The sequence below is a fragment of the Colletes latitarsis genome, chromosome 5, assembly GCF_051014445.1.
Source record: "Colletes latitarsis isolate SP2378_abdomen chromosome 5, iyColLati1, whole genome shotgun sequence".
NCBI lineage: Eukaryota > Metazoa > Arthropoda > Insecta > Hymenoptera > Colletidae > Colletes > Colletes latitarsis.
The window spans coordinates 28090390-28103125 of NC_135138.1; the positions used below are offsets into that span (position 1 = coordinate 28090390).

The following is a 12736-nucleotide window of genomic DNA, read 5'->3' on the forward strand; positions in this document are numbered from 1 at the left end:
TTGGGACAGGCTTAACTGAATTTCTCATCGTCAAGCACTTTGACAGTGTTATCGCGTTTAATCGGCATTCTATCTGCTCTTCTCTGATGTTCAATATCTGAGAATCCCAACGATAGAGGTTGAACATTGCTATTCAGTACAATTTTAGTCAGCCTTTCCTTCAAACTGTCTGTGACAACATTCTTCACTCTTCTTAAGTCTCCTTGAGTCGATAGTGGCATCCTTTGTCTTTCAGTTTTATCAATCTCCCTTTTAGAAGACGATTATTACACGCTCATGACGTTTAGGAAATAACATTTTCATGCACAAACTTAAATCAAAATAATAACTCATTAATGAAAATCATTAACCTGATTCTTAAGGTCTAGTGCTCCTTAGGGTTAGAAGTATTTATCAGATAAATCCTTACATTCGTATGTTTCAACAACAATGCTCATTTTCAATAATAAACATATTCTCTACTATTATCTCTATTGTTTTGATGTTTCAAGTTTTTTGAATTCGTTCGAAGGAAATATTGAAAACCAACGACAATTCGTTTCAATACCCGTGTAATACTTTACCACAATGTATACAGGGTGTTCGGTCACCCCTGGGAAAAATTTTAATAGAGGATTCTAGAGGCCAAAATAAGACGAAAATCAAGAATGCCAATTTGTTGATGGATGCTTCGTTAAAAAGTTATTAACAATTAAATTCAAAAATTTCAAATCGTTCTGGAAAAATTATTTTTAGTTGTAGGGGTCAATTGCAAGCATTTTTGGTCAACAGACATACCCCCGAAATCCTACTCAGTTTCGAGAAAAAAATTACTTACCGAAAATGTATGTCTGACCATACCGTTGATATGTTTCCCTGAAATTTCGTCCGTATCTTTAAAACGTCATAACTTCTGAACGGATTGGACGATTTTAATGTTTAAAAAAGCAAACTACGCGTATTTTGATGGAGAATATATACAAATCACAAAAATATTGGAAAAGTTGGTCCTTGACCCCGCAAAATGATAAAAACTCCATAAAAATGATCCAATTTTCAAACAGCCATAACTCCTACAATTGTGAATATATTTCAATAAAACTTTTTTGTGAAGTATAGCTCACAGGTACCTACAGAAAAGTATTAGACAACTTTTCTGTAGGGCGTCAAACAAAATTACTAAAAATGAAAAAGGAATTTTTAAGAAAAATCGACAGGGGGTAGGTGCTTAAATTTTTCGACGAAAAAAAAAAATTTGTAATTAATTCTAAAAAAATTATTTTCGGTTACGGGGGTCAATTGCAATCATTTTTGGTGAATTGACATACCCCCGAAATCTTGCGCATTTTCAAGAAAAAAATTCAGTACAGTCGGAACTTTAAACGTTAATATCTGTTTAACAAAGCCTTCATCAACAAATTGGTATTCTTGATTTTCGTCTTATTTTGGCCTCTAAAATCCCCCACTAAAATTTTTCCCAGGGGTGGCCGAACACCCTGTATGTATCGATATTGAAAAGTATGTTTTTTACGGTTGTTGAGGGAGCACCGTTTTTCTGGCGGTCATTATGGAATTTTTACAGACGAGTTACATTTCCTTCAAACAGTTTGTGACAACATTCTTCACTCTTTTTAAGTCTCCTTGAATCGATAGTGGCGTCCTTTGTCTTTCAGTTTTATCAATCTCCCTTTTAGAAGACGATTATTACACGCCCATGACGTTTAGGAAATAACATTTTCCTGATTCTTAAGGTCTAGTGCTTCTTAGGGTTAGAAGTATTTATCAGATAAATCCTTATCTGTTATATTCTCTGCTATTATCTCTAATGTTTTGATGTTTCAAGTTTTTTAAGTTCGTTCGAGGGAAATATTGAAAACCAACGACAATTCGTTTCAATACCCGTGTAATACTTTATCACAATGTATGTGTATCGCTATTGAAAAGTATGTTTATTGGATCAGCCCTGTAACCCAGACCAAAGGAACAAATCGACGCGGTAAAATCAAGCTGGCAGTAATTTCACGGTTGTCGAGGGAGCAGCGTTGCTCTGGCGGTCATTATGGAATTTTTACAGACGAGTTACATTTCGGTTTCGTTTCCTATCGTTTCCTCGTTATCACCGACGCGATTGATAGTGTGGTTGCCTGCGGCGTACCTTAACACGAGCGTCCGGAACCCCGCAAATAATAATTACGATCGCGTGCGAGCTGGTTATTAGCACGAGTACCGGAAACTGCTTCTGTTACTAATGATTATGTTCGTTATTCAAGTACCAGCCATTAACGGTGCCACTTAATCAGCACCACTTTGCTAACACATTGCTGATCCGGCTGAATCCTAAGAACCCATGAAAATGTCTGATTAATGAAAGCACAATGCACGTAATGTGTATGCATCGGTTTCAGCAGTGATTTTGTTTTTATTTACAAAGAAAATGCTCCACCATTGTTGATCACAACCTCTCACCAACGTATATCAGTTATTCGACGAGGATAATTTAGAATCGAGGCTTCCTAATGGTCGTTCTGAGCGGGGACATCAAAATTGCCGGTCTGAAAACGCGCAAAATATATTCCAGCTGTTCTCCAAGGAACAGAATCTTCTTCGTAAATGACAGAAATATTTCGAGCCACTTGGAACACTGTAGAACCTCGATCGAACCCATATAACAGAAGCTATTGGAAATGTTCGTGTCTATCACTTGGTGTTCCATGGTTCATAGTTTAAAGAAAAAGAAAATGGAAACACAGATAAAAAACATTTAAATGCAAAAAAATAACCTACTAACCTCCTGACCCACGGGTTTTACTTCGATTGCAGAAACAGCACTTTATTGGACAGCCCAATAATAATATCAAAAGTAAGTGCATTCTTTTCGTCGAGATGTTTCCTTGAGATGGATCTGTGACAAAGATCGAATAATACTGAAAGAAAGGATTGTTTTATTACGAGCGTTTGCACGTTTCTTGAGTTAGTGGAAAAGATCGTTGAAATTGAAAGAGTACTGCAAGTATCTGCAATAATAGCCGCATTGCGTAGAACGTTACTGCAATCGCATGATGTAAATACAGTTTTAGATTTAACAAGGGGTAAAACACCTTACGCGTTAATTTACTATAACGCGTGGAATGTTAATACCTGCAATCAACGTGGAAGAGTTATTATCCAGTGACGTATACTCCCGTTCATAAGTCACTAGAGGCTTACTAAATACGAAATGAAAACGATTTAACAATATCATGTGGTGTAAATTATGACACAAACGTGACACTTGTTAATTCGTCACATTCTAGGAACGCGTTAATTGCATTGTACATGAACAATCGTAAATTTTCTTTTCATTTCATGCGTAACAAACAGTACAGCTGAAACAAATAATGTTGTCAAATTAAATCACTTGTTTAATGACCTGTTAAGCCGAAAAATTAATAGTTGGATTAAAATAATACTACTTGAACTAGTTTAACGAAAGTTCCATTTCGAAGAAAGTAAAATTGTTTAAGATAAGTACACTTAACTCTGACACTGGCAATTGTCATCGAGTTTGCATATTTCACATTAAAATTCTAATTTTCTGCAATAGTACATCTATCAAGTATTGCAGAAGTTTCGGTAATAATGTTTTAACTAAAGCGCAGATGAAGTTATTAAACTTCGAAATTGACGCTGTAAATTCAGTCAGAGGAATCGTAAATATAGTGAGTAGGGCAACTATAATTATATTTCAACACTTTTTCAGTAATATTCTTTATATTCTGCAAAATGTATAATTAAATTTAAATTGAGTCTAAATTTATCGCAGTTATATTTTCGTAAAAAAAATACTTCAAATATCAATTGTGTTCCACTTTTTAATTTTAGAAATACAACGTTTATGAACATTTTTATTAATTTCACACTCGGGACACGAAGATGTTCTCGCCACGCAATTTCGCGTTATGAAAAGGTTGAGAAGCGCTAGTTTAAGCAAATTAACCCTTCGCGGTCCTATGTCTATACTGTCTAGACGTAGTATTTCGTTCCACCTGGTCCCACGTCGAGACAGTCTAGACAAAAAAATTCATGGCAACGTGTAAAGGTCACAGAGGCTTACGAGACTAATTTCTCATAATACTAAAAGTCCATACACGTTTGTAGACAAACCTTTAGTCGTGTTCTTTTCAGTTCGACCAATTAAACGTTCCAAATAAATTGTAAAACATATTCCCATAAACGATTGCTTCGTTTACATTAAATATGTTACTGTAAATTGGTGTTCTATTACTAAAATATGGTCACGAAAAAATTCCCATGAGACAAAAATAAAATGTAATTACTGTGACGCTAAAAAAACTTGAGACATTTCGCGTTGGTCAAGCTATTAATATCCGTTTTACTGACAGTAACCTGCCAGCGATATATGTTTGTAACTCTCTACGCTCGTCTCGTTGCTTTACGCGAAAATTGTTCCATTTTTGTCGATACTGACGAACAATGGCCGCGTAAAAATGCATTTTTACTTCTCTCTTAACTCTCCCGTGCAAACGAAAAAGTACATTTCCGCGACGCGGAAATCCCGACTCTCAAACTGTTACGCAATAAAAATAGCCGCGAGCGTGTCTTCGTTAAAAATGGACGAACACATTGCGGGCTTAACGCATCTTTTTAACTGTACCTCGTGTTCAGGAACCGTAAAACTGTACGCGAGAACTGGGGGATAAACATGTGAGAAATTGACGGGTTGCAGCTGTATTTTGGACCGCTGCTCCGTGTCAATAATGGCGCAATAAAAAAGGAAATTCGACAATTCGAAAGCTACAGTTTCATAACGCTCTCGTTCGATGCTCGATGCAAAATTTTATTTACTGGAGTTCGATTCAGTGCGGAATCGTAACGCGACGAAATGTTGGGTGACGTATGAGTTTATCCGTATTTTCATTGCGTACGATCATTGGTCGTATAGAGTTGTGCACTTGATCAATTTGGAAAATCAAAAGAATTGCAACATTTATCATGAAAATGTAATTCTATTTAAAATCAACAGTGCTTTTAAGGATTCACAGTATCCTCGAAGGGTTCAGGTGTTTTAATCAATAAGAAAAAATGTTTTCAATCCCTTAAAGAGTCTTCTCTTAAAATAAATAAATAACACTATTCATCGTGAATTATGAATCATACACTCGTGATGTGAAATTCGAGGAAACTTCTATTTCGATCTAATACCGAAGTCTCTCGGAGGGTGAAGTTTCGTGAGGCCACGCGAGAGCGTCGCTTCATCGTGTTTCCAGTTTATTACTCCGGGGGAGCGACGACTACATGGGCCAGCTTTCATACCCCAGGAAGGAGGTGGGTGAAAGTGTAAGCATAAAATTTATAATCACGAACCGAGTGCTTCCTAAATATGACGGCGAGTTCACGGAGTCGGTTACAATAATTAGAAGGATTTTCGAGAGTGGCTGCGCGCGAGATTTACCACTCACCCTCGATAACGCCGCGGAGGGTGAGTTTGAAGAGTCATCCGTTGAAAAATGCCTGTTCCGTCGGCGAATGCTCGGTGAAAAAGTGGGGTAATAATGCCCTAGCGCCATACCCTATCGTTGCACGATTCTGCGTGGCGGAATGGCGGTTAATATTTCGCATTTTCGCTTTAGCGCCGTGGAAAACTGTAGCAGTATTATTTCGAAGCTCGGGGAGTTCGCGGTATTTACATAGAGGGGCGAAATTCGCGTGGATAGAATGATTCAGCAGCGAACCTCTTGGTTCTTACTTACGACTTATGCAAATTTTATGGGTATTTCTTTCTGGCTCGAGGGATGCTGATTTTAATGTGGAAGAACCCTATACAGGGGTTGGTACGTTTGGGGAATATCTCGTGTTAATATACTTTGTTATGCAGACAGATACATTAACATTAAACCTACATTTCAAGTCAAGTTTATTTTGCATGAACAATAATAAGAATAGAATAAACAATGATCAAGTTTCGCCACGTTCTAATCGCGCGTACATAATTAGAAAAATTAGTTGATTGTTGCTTCTAATTAGAAGCTAGTGTATCGTGCAAATTATAAACTACTATACCTCCCAATTTTTGTAATGAAAAAACGCATGAATGGTATTATTATATCTTTTGATAAGTACTTTTTTAAGTACTTTTGTATTTTGTATATATAGTGCGATGGATTTTATAAAACAGTATAGGAGGCATGAAGTACTATATTTGTTTAATGATTTAAATGTATACGAATTTAAATTCATTTTCGATCAGTAAGAATTGCTGAAACATCTTTGGGTGTATAGAGTCAAAGTAAATTTCAAAATAAACGTGGAAGATAGCATAAATTGTCATAGTTGGTATATTCATTGGGTAGGGGATGAAATGCCCTTTAAAATGAGTGTTCATTCAAGTCGATAGCGTAATTAGTTCCGAAGATATAAGGGTTCGAAATTTGTTTACTTTTCATTATTGACATCGATTCGAGGTTATTGACCTCACGTGCTCGTAGTAAATAGTAAACATTACGTCACTCGGTTACGATTGTCAAAGATAGTCGAATTAAAAAATTACTCCGTCACATAAATTACGATATCTCAAAAATGAAAAGTTGGATTAACATAAACCAGAAACCATTTCAAAGAGGAAGTTTTGCTGCTTGTAACGATGGCTTAGTTATACAGAAAGCATTAGTGGCTTCGCAATAGCACGCGTCTAAAGTTTTATTATTTTTAATACGCGAAATTGAAAAATAACCTTTCATTAAAATTACAATATCTCTTAAACGGAAAGTCGAATTGACATAAAAGAAAAATCATTCTAAAGGGGAGGTCTTGCCACTTCTAACAGTGGCCCAGTTATAGAAAAAACACTATCAGTTTGAAACTGTGAAATTTGACTATTTTTAATACGCATTGTTAAATTATTTTAAGTCAGTGGAGAGGTCATTTTCAATAGTCTATTTTTGGTAGCCATTCGTAATCGTTTTAATGTACTGTAGTAAACGGAAGCATCGATTGTTTTTCTTTTGTCCTGTAATATGCTACCGAATGGTGCTATTGCGTTGACACTACACGTCGATAACACTATGCTATTTATATACCCGCCTAGCAGGAACTACATATCCCTTTCAAACCGGAAGTTACCAAGCTTACTTATCGAACGACCCGCGTATAAGAAACCGCAGTATTTAACCCTTTGTACTGTCCCCTTTGAGGGGAGATCATAAAATAAAATAATCGATCCCGACGTTACACCATTTCCAATTCGTTTCTCCGCTATTTCGCCATGAAAGTCTCCGGAATGCAGAGGTTCGAAGGCGTTCTACGAACTTGGAGCAAATTCTATCGAGCAGAGGTACGGTATTTGACTTCCAACGCGTATCCCCAGCGATCGGGACTTTAGCTCGCTCCCTCCCAGCGATGTTTCCTCGAGCGATCAGAGTCGATCAGCAATTACTCGCCAGGAACGAGTAGCGTAACGAGACGCAGGAAACTTGGCTCGAAAGCGAGCGTGTTAATTGGCTTTAATGATCGCGTCCGAAATAGAAAGACGGGGGCGTGTAATTGCTGAAGGTCCCCTCGTTGCCGCGTTCCAGTTACATTTTTTTCTACGGTTCCGGCTGGCAGGAATTCTAAAGACACTTATTTCGTGAGCTTTGCCCGCCTCTTCGTGTAACAATGACTGCACTTTGCGCGCTAGGCCCGCGCGGCAACTTGACCCACATGCCGCTCTTTTCTTCCTATTTACTTTTTAACTTGCGCGGGTGACATGCGCCGCGATTGACACACAGGCCGCGGGGAAGAAGACACACGCCACGGCCTTTCCAACGCGGAAATTTCGTCGAGCGCCGTTTTATTCAGCCGCGATACACTAACGACCCGCCTCCCACCCTTCTCCCCCTGTGCACGCTCGATGATTTTATTTTTTTCAGCCGCCAAGCGAGACGCAATTACGGCCAGACCACCGACTGGGGGTCGGTAATAAGGGTGGGTGTATCGGGCAAATAGCCTATGAGAATATTCTTTCACGGTGCGTGGCCCTCTTTGAATAATTAGTGCAAAATAGATGCGGGTTTCGACCGTAAGTGACGCTATTACGCGAGCAGGGGCACTCGCGAGCTGATTTAGAGGGAACGAAATTCTTGGAGAGTGTTTTTACCTTGGTACAGCTGTTTTTTAACTTGTGGGTTCGGATAATAAATTCGAAAGATTGTCAAGCGACGGTCAATGGTACAAGAATGTTCCGTTGTAATTCGTAATTAATTTTATTTGACGATAAATTGTATTTGAAATCTAGTGTGGAACTGACATCGATTTAATCCTCAAGTATACACGCTCGAATATTTATTACGTAGAGACACAACTCGAACTGTACTGCATGGATTCAAGTGTCTTTTTTTTAATCAATATGCCAAAGATTTAAGAATAATAATGTGCAGGTTTAATTGTCGGATGAATTTATAGAGTAAAGATATTTATCAAAAAGTGAAAGATAAAATGAAACATTGTAGAAATTTAATTTTCTTCAAAAAATCATATCTTTTTATTGATAAGAGATAAAAGGGTTTTATCACATGAAAATGAAAAAGTCATGAGTTGTATATCATGAAAAAAAATATTCTGTAACTTTTATTAATAGTGAAATTCTCTTTGGATAATACATGTATTTGTATAGGAAGAGAGGAAAGAAAATTTCGTAGAATACTAATGAGGAAAAAGAAAATACAGAAATACGAATTAAATATTTAATTAAAACTATCTACAGGATCCTGTAAATTCGGAGAAAATTAAACATAGCTGAGGTCAATGTTCGTTTTCATATATTTTTCTCTTAACCTACGCTTCCCTCTCGTAGACAAAAAGATATTCAAGTAAAATAGTTGAAATATTTTCGAAGTACTATGTATCATTAATTTAATAATATTTCCTAACTCTTAATTTATTGCATATTATGAGTAATTCTTGATTTAAATTGTCCAACATCAGTTTTATAGGAGACAGAAACGTAAAATCGACGCAAGAAATCCGAACAATTAAATTCTCTGCAAAAGTCCAGCATAAACGACTCAAAGGAAAAAAGTTTAGTCATTTTACTTCATTGTAAAGTCTTTGTACGTCCAATTTCCTTACTCTCGCTATTCAGTCCGTCGCGACCTGCGATGATTAACACTGTTTGCAACTTCCGGCTCTCATAAAAGCATTCCGGCTTCTGAAAAGAATAATTATCTTCTCATAAATCCTTTAAAATTCGGATGCTGCGACTTCAATGTCGTGCTCATCCTGATTACTCGTCTTCGTAAAAGAACTCCTGTTTTTAACGTATTCGTCGTTCGCCGAACCATTCGAATTCTTCTTCTTCGTGTTGTTTATAAATTGTCCCTCGTGTTGCTAATCTAACGAACAACGCGCAACAATCCGAAAGCTTAATATCTCTGCCCGGGGGCAAAACCTTTGCTCGTCCATTCGTTTCTGTCGCGCGGGCCGGTGAAAAATCTTTGGTTTAAGCCGTTAGAACGGCGCTCTCCGCCAAAAGCCAGCGCGCAAAGAAACCCAGGGTCGAGCTACGCAAAACTCCGACCGATAAAACACTGCCTTCAACGCTGGAAGACAAAAATATCAAAGTTCCCGCAGTTTTTCACGGCTGATTCGCGCCGTCGCGCTTTTTGCGGGACTCAACGAACCTCTGTCTAGAGAAAAATATGGGAAATTATCTATTCCTGATTTTACAATCAATATTCGAGCGTTATACCAACGTTTAAAGCTCTATCGTAACCACTTTGGATCGTTTTTAATTTATTCATCTTCCACTGTTTCTTGAAAGGTTTATAATTTCGTATCTTGATCATTGATTGCAAGATGCGCTTTCCATCGTTTCAGTCGGCGAGAAGAAAGCTAGAATTAAAACCAATAGTACGTATAACGCTGCTACGTAATTTAAAAATGTAATAAAATATTTTAACATTATGAAAACGAATTGCAAAGGGCTAATGAATAAAATAATAAATTCTATATAAATCTGAATAGATGAAAAATTCTAATATTGGTCGAGTTGTTGGACGAAATATAGTAAGAAACTGTGTGTTACGGGACAGGTGTGCAGAGATTCGATCGTGAACGTTAAGAAGTCGAATGCTCGGACTTGAACCGCGACTATCTGCTTAAGTTTCGACATAAATACGTCGACGCAGCTCGATGCAAACAGGAACCAGTGTGTCTCGTTTCGTTACGGTCGTGCGGGCCGGAAATTAAATGCAGATATCTCGATGCTCATTTCCAGCTTTCGCAGTTAACAGCTAGTTTATCAACGCGCCTCCGTTGCGACTGGCGAAACTATTTGAAACATCGAATTATTCGATAGCGGTGATTATTACGCGTTGTGTGCAGGCGTGTACCATAACATACAGCAGGTGTTAACGAAACTGAATCGAAAGTCTGCGTTGGAATTAGTTTTATTACGCGATTCTCTTTTCGAGAAAGTCGAATCTGAAAACAAGTGGAGTAGATACTCGCTTGGACCGACGAGTCTGACCAAAACTCGTTATTTCTACTTGCGACGATGTTGGGGGAAACATCGATCGTGGTTTTGCCGATATCTGTTCCACATCGATCTTGTTATCTTCTAGCTGGGTAGGAAATAATTATCTATTAGCTATTAGCTATTAGTTAATTTAATTTCTTTTGTCACGAATAAAATTTCCTCTTGTTTTAGTATTCTGAAACACTCTGACCATGTTATTAATTGTTTTCTGAATTTCTACGTAATTTTGTGGATTGTTTTAGTATTTTGTTTCGAAAGCAATATCTATTAGCTATTAGCTATTAGTTAATTTAATTTCTTTTGTCACGAATAAAATTTCCTCTTGTTTCAGTGCTCTGAAACACTCTGACGATTTTATTAATTGTTTTCTGAATTTCTGCGTAATTTTGTGGATTGTTTTAGTATTTTATTTTGAAAGCAATATCTATTAGCTATTAGTTAATTTAATTTCTTTTGTCACGAATAAAATTTCCTCTTGTTTCAGTGCTCTGAAACACTCTGACGATTTTATTAATTGTTTTCTGAATTTCTGCGTAATTTTGTGGATTGTTTTAGTATTTTGTCTTGAAAGCAATTCTGATCTTCCTATTTATAGAAATGAATTGTTTATTAGTTAGGAATTCGAGTACAAATTCGTGCCTGGAACGTTACAACGTTGTCAGAAATTACTATTTTACAGCAATTGGAGACGACTAATTATGCTATATTCTATCTTTGGCACTAGACTTTCATTAGTATCACGAATGCTATCCAATTATCCCCAAAATTGATTCCTATCGTCTTTATACCGCCGTAGTTCACACGAATAATACCAACAGGTTTACTTCAATAGAGTAACTGGATACGTATGAAATAGAATCGATATCGATATCGATACAGAGCTGGAATTTCGATAGGGAACAGAAGTACAAAATACGATGCACGAACTTGAAATTTACCGATTACGGTAACTCTTTTCGTTCGATAAACTAATTTCCACCTTTCGCGTGATATTAAACGAGCAAAATAACGGGAAAAAGTATACTGGTGTTAATTAGTTTTAGTCCTCTGATGTGTTTGCAAAATTTAATACCGAACTCCGTTATTACCGAAAGTTTGATAGAGCCGTAGGTATTTAGAAGTTTGATTTTCGCAAACACAGAAAGGTCGTAGAATTAAACGACAAAGAACATCGGTTCGCCTTTCCACGCGGATTATTAATAAAGAAATAAAAAGATTTAACTTTGCTTTCGAGGATGTTACAAAAGGTATCGCGTCGAAAACGTCCATCAAACTATTATAGATTATTTTACTTGTTCGCGATAAATTCTTTGTCGTGCGAATTTTTACGTGACTATGTATGGAAATTCAAAAGAAAACCACACCGCGGATTGTTTTAATAGAAAATTCGACGGGAAAGGCACGGAACGAGACAATTTACGTCTCAAAATTCCCGGAGGGCTGCATCGAGACGGATTTTTAAACTTGAAAAGCCCCGTGCGTCGTAATTGACAGGAACGAAGACAAAAGCCTATTTTAATCCCTTCAGTTTTGCGATATTGGTAAAATACAACGGTGTCGTTGTCGTTATTTTTCGCGGTCCCTTTTCAAACTAGCCGTACCAGCGAAGAAACTTCGGTTTTTGCCTGGTTCTAACGGCGTATTTATTGCATCCAACGCGAAAGTATCGACCGAACGTTTTTGCGGTCGATACGCAGCCTTTCCCGACTAGGAAGCTGTGAAATATTGCCAACGTGCCACCATTTTACTTTTTTTTCTATAAATTCATGCTTTCGTACATATAATCAACGATCGAATATTAATACCGTGGAATTATTGGTACTTGATACACGAGTTGTGAATTTAAGGGGCACGTTACTTTAATACTATTTTAATTGAAGAGTATTTAATTTAATATTTCTCTTCTTTATAGATCGGAAAATAAATACGATGCTTCGACGTATGAAACGTGCGCTAAAATTAATGCGGACCTTTTTCGTTCGTTGCAACAAATTTTCTATTGGCAGACGGTGATTTAGTGTTAATTTTACCTCCATGAAAAATAAATTCTAGCGTCCAAAAATATTGGAATTCTGTCGGGGTAATTTGTATTCTGCTCGAGCGTGAACAGGATGTAACACGAAGTAACCGACTTTTCCAGCATTTTAGATGGGTGCTCCATTTCTACCTATAATTTAGTTTACTACCACTGGTGATGGAACTGATGCTACATATTGATGGTAACCCATTTATAGCCCTTTCGAA

The 12736-nt window shown here is 37.1% G+C and overlaps 2 protein-coding genes across 5 annotated transcripts in view; one reads left to right on the forward strand and one right to left on the reverse strand.

Moving 5' to 3' along the window:
• Rho-5 (rhomboid-5) overlaps window positions 1-12736 on the forward strand; it is a 300427-nt gene that overhangs the window by 236637 nt on the left and 51054 nt on the right. The gene's annotated exons all lie outside the window — the stretch shown is intronic.
• The window catches only part of LOC143341964 (uncharacterized), a 208775-nt gene that overhangs the window by 55662 nt on the left and 140377 nt on the right, over window positions 1-12736 (reverse strand). The gene's annotated exons all lie outside the window — the stretch shown is intronic.